This window comes from Ursus arctos, unplaced genomic scaffold (genome assembly GCF_023065955.2).
Source record: "Ursus arctos isolate Adak ecotype North America unplaced genomic scaffold, UrsArc2.0 scaffold_22, whole genome shotgun sequence".
In the NCBI taxonomy this organism is placed as follows: Eukaryota; Metazoa; Chordata; class Mammalia; order Carnivora; family Ursidae; genus Ursus; species Ursus arctos.
In genome coordinates this window covers 10,183,719-10,188,681 of record NW_026622897.1, presented here as the reverse complement: position 1 = coordinate 10,188,681, position 4,963 = coordinate 10,183,719, and positions in this window count along the sequence as shown.

The window sequence follows — 4,963 nt, the reverse complement described above, 5'->3', positions numbered from 1 at the left end:
TAATTATAATGGGATTTAATGTACACTGGGACCAGATGATGGCAGCTATTTAAAAAAAAGATGTCTAATAAGAGAGGTCCCTTAATGACAGGCAGCAGGGTTCAGGTTATTACGGCAGAAGCACAGGGTTTCACTGGGTGTCACCAACCATGTGCTAGTTTTATGGGGTTCCTGACAAAGCTTTGGGATAAGACGGAGCAACCACTGTTGTCAGCTACTGGGCATCACGTTTTAATGCTGCTGGCTTTGAAAGGGGCACCTGCACTTAGGAGAAAGGCATTTTCCCTCTCTCTCTTTCTCATACACATGAACACAAACACACAGGCCCCAGGCCCACGCTGAGTAGTTAGGTGTTTCTGAAAAACTGCTTTGCTCTGAGAAAGAGGCCTCAATTTCAAAACCAAAATTGTGTAGCCGTGGAAGGGTGCGGTTTCCATACAGTATGCGTGAAATGAAGCAGCAGGGTTCCCATTACAAGTAATGGGAGTCCCACAGCTAAATCCCCAGGCACCATGCTGAAAATTAACCCCCAAGTCCTCATCACACGGGGCCTTTTTTTTTTTTTTAACACTTTGGTATTTCATTGTGGGGAGGCCAGGAGAGGGCAAGTATGCCACATTTTCTGATGCTGTTTAACATTAAATAGCCAACTGTTTAATCTTTGAGGTGTTTCCTGGTATAGATTGCAAGCCGAGGCAGCTGTTCTCCAACAGGCGTGCCCTCGTTCTGCACAACGCCGAGCAGGGCGTGCAGGGAGAGAGGGTCACGCGCCTCGGAGGTGCCACCGCAAACACCGTGGTCCAGAAACAGCTCCTGTCCGAGCTGCATTGTTCTTTCTCTTTCTCCCCTGGCGTGAGAGAAGTGTGTGAAACGTCCCACGGTCAGCTAGCGCAGGCCTCACCCGTGAGTCCTGTGTTATCTGTGCACTATGCCCCATCTCCGAGTCCTGCAAGCGGCGTGTTTCATTCATCCTGACAAGGAGAAAAGAAGCGGCATACGTGCCGCCTTGGACTTCCCATCTCAGAAGCTGAGTTTCTGGAGAAGGTACCCCGCGCTTACAAGTGGCTTGTCAGGGGCGCATGCGCCGCAGGGTGGAATGATTTTACTCGCTGACAGGTCATTTAAGCCAATTATACTGAAATTATTATAGCAAAACAAACGTTGGTATCCCGTGGAGTGGAATTCAAAATTCATATGAATTGTTTAGATAAACGGGAAGACCACCTTGGAGTTCTTCCTTGAGGAAGCTCATGGCCTTGTTCTCTGAGGTCTAAGTGGGTGGGAGATGGGGGGGGGACACCCGGGGGGCCAAGGCTGTTGTGAGTTGGGAGCCAGATGCTTTGACTCAGCCTCCCTTACCAGGGCAGGTTCCTGTGTCTCTTTGGGACGTCGCTGTTGGATCTTGATGTAATCTTTTCCACCCCACCCCCCAGTCAGAATTAATTTCTGCCTCCTCCCCCAGCCCCAAAGCGCTGCTGGACTATTCATCACAGTATTTACCACCATCTGCCTGGTAGCTGAGTTACGTGCATTCTGACCACTCCCTCCACTGTGAGTTTCCGGAAGGCGAGGTCTAATCTTGTTCAACTTGGTGCTCCCACTCCCAACCCACAGAGCCTAGTACACTGTCAAACAGAACAGATCTCTGCTTGCTGAATTTCCATGAATGAACTAATTGAATGAATGCATACGTGCATGCACGCATGAATGAATGAGTGGATATAGACGCCAAGTGTTTTAGGAATTTGGGAGAGGAGGGACCATTCTGTCTCCCAGCACCTAGGGCAGAATTCTTTGTAGCTATGGGTTTTTCACCAACCTTTGAAAAAAATCAATGGGGTATAGATAAGAGTTGAGGATAGCTGTTGCATTTAAATGTATGCGGCTCCTTGAGGGCATCACTGGGCTCCGTTTCAATTTCTGCCTCCTTCAGGGGCCTAGAACCAAGCTTGTCTCAATAGTCTAGGAGCATTAGTAAATATTTATTAAATTGCACTGATTTAAAATGAATTGATTTGAATCACATTTCTTGTTACTGTCACAATGGCCTCCTACTCCCAGTCCCGGGGAGCTGTTAGCTAACCAGTCCAGGGCTAAGAGGAGAGCATCCGATCTCCAGCTCTGGCCACCGGCAGGTGGAGGGCTGCTTACTGAACCCAGAACGCGCTATGAGACACACCTGAGGCACGAGTACTGACAGGTCAGCAGAGACTAGCTAGCTGCTCTCCACATAGCTTTCCAAGCACACACTGGCTTACCTTTCTCATCTCACCTTGCTGGTAGGTCCAGGCCATGTGATTGAGATCTGGCCAACGAATGGATTGGGAGCAGAAGTACCACTTCCAGGAGGCCCATAAAATCTCCTGCACAAAATCCTCCATGCCCTGTCCTTTCCTGCCACCTGACCCCATGAGGACATAGACACCTGGGAAGCTGAGTAAGGAAAACGACAGAGCCAAGCTGGAAGGAGCCTGGATCCCTGAATCACAACTTGTAGGGGGAAACTGCCAGCCTCCTAAGAACACCCACTGTGAACTTACAAAAACAAGAAATACACCTTGCATGTCTTGCATAAAGTTGCCAAATAAAAAACAGGGCCCCCAGTTACATGTGAATTTCAGATAAATGAGGAATTATTCTTAGTATACATATATCCCAAATATCGTACAGAACATAGTTATACCAAGAAAATTATCTGAACTTCAAACTTAATATCTTTTTTTCCCCCTAATCTGGCAGGCCTAGTCTTCAGCTATTTCAGAATTTATTGTAGTAGCTAGCTTCACCTTAATTAGTACACCCTGTTTTGTTTGCCAGTAGCAGCAAGGCCACAGAGCCTGAGCTGGGATTCCAGCCTGGGAGAAGGGGATCCCCAAGGCTGACCCCGAAGGTAGGTGCAGCTGGAGAGAGGAGCATCTTGTGTGGAAAGGACCAAGGGAAAAACCAGGAAAGATACTGACAGTTTACAGTTCATCCTTTTCCCCATGAACCTATTCTTCTTTACCTGCCTCTCCTGCTAACGTATTGTGTGCGCTCTGTGGGAACAAGGGTGGTTGTGGGTTTTACTTCTGCGTCTGCAACACTTGGCACACGGTAAAAGTTCTTGTTTGTGGTGGAAAACAGCACGACTGCTGGGCAAGGGCAGATAGGAAGGCATCATAATGTGGACCTACCTGGAACCTTAAGGAATAAAAGTGGGACTGTAGAGACAATGGGCAGGCCAATGAGCTCATCCTCAACGCTCTCCTCCCTCCCGTAAATCCCCAGTGCAGCATAAAGGCTGAGAGCGTGGGCTCTGATTTACTCTCCCGGGTCTGTGTTCAAATACCACCTCCCACCTCTTGGGTCCTGGGTGATCTTGGGTCAATTACTTAGACTCCTTGAGCTGCAGTGTCCTCACCTGTAAACTGGGACAATAATGGTACCCACCTCACCAGAGCAGCTAGGAAGATGCCCAAGGGGTGTCTGGCCCACAACGAAAGGAAGATTTGAAAATGTTAGCTATTCCTAGCGATGATGTCAGGTCATCTTTCTTTCCACCCTCCACCTCCAAAATGCCTCCTTAGAAATATCTGGGGTAAAGTCTGTGATAGATAAACTTTAAATCACTTTAAAGAGGGAGCAGTGACCTGTGAGTATTGACGTAACCATAGCTGTGCGCATCTGTCCGTGGCCCTTCTCTCCCAGTCTTGCCCTGTGTTTCTTGGGTTGGGGTGAGGCAAACAGGCAAATGGAGGGCAAGGCGGGGAGTGCAGGCGGTGGTGGTGTTAATTTCCCCCTGCAGCATGACGTGTTTATTAGTGTGTACGTACGTTAGGCGCGGCAGCCTGTTTTCCCTGAGTTAAACAGCAGTCATGCCCAACTGGCTCTCCATGTACCATTACTCCAAGTGATTGAGCCAATTTCTCCCTCTGCCATGAGTTTAAGTTGTAAACCTCTCAGCCAGACAGGGAGCCACTGATGGGCTGCCTGTTGTGATTATTATGAACCTTTAGGATGACGCTGCTCACAAGACCAGGGGGTCTGCAGAGAAGCCCAGGGTGAGGCGGGCAGGCGACTCCAGACTCCCACCCACCCTCCTCCTCCCAGTCCACACGCATGTGTTCACTCTGGCTATGCAAGGAGGCTCCGGCGCACCCACCTGGGGTGAGGGACCCCTCGTGCTAGGGAACACGTGGGAAGTGTGGGTGTCTTCTGCTCCATCTGGCTGGGGATAGGATGGGAGGTTACGGGAAAACTGGAAAAGTTGCAGAAAGCTGGGTGCCTTGATACTCAGAAGTCACTTGCCTGCTATTTTTTTTCTCTTTGCCAAATATTTATTAGGCAGATGCTAAGTTATCCAGCTGCAAGTTGTAGGGACAGTGGCCACCTCCTAGTTGCTCGCTGGTTCACGTGGATCATAATTATACTGGGGGCCACACGTCACAGAGGGCTCCGAGAAAGTGCTCAGCTCGCTCTATCCCAGATCCATAGCTCTCCCTGCTTCCTTTCTTCCATCCCATATTTCCTTCCTTTTCCTTAAAGGAGCCTCCCCCTTGTGGATTCATCACAAAGTGGCAGAGATGGCATTCCCCAAATGTAGGCAGCTTGCACTACGGTCTCTGCAAAATCTCTGGTAAGAAAAGAGCCCCCACCCGCCTTGGGGTGTTTATGTTGCTTCTTTGATAACAATCCAGAATCCAAGGGTACCAGTAGTCATGCACCAACTGAAGCAGGCAGACAAAGCGGAACGAATTCTGCCTTCAGAAGGTGAATCTAATGAGCAGGGTTGGAATCAGGAAGTGCAGGTGGTGTGCGTGTTGGGGGGGCGGCGTTGTGTTATTGTTTCCTTGTTTTCCAAAATAAAAGTGGGGAGAGAAGGGGGAAGGCGCTTGAGCTGACTGGCACCCCCCGCCCCCTCCCCCCCCAGAGAACCTGCTTGGCATCAAAGATAACAAAGTAATCAAAGAAGCCCAAATCTGAC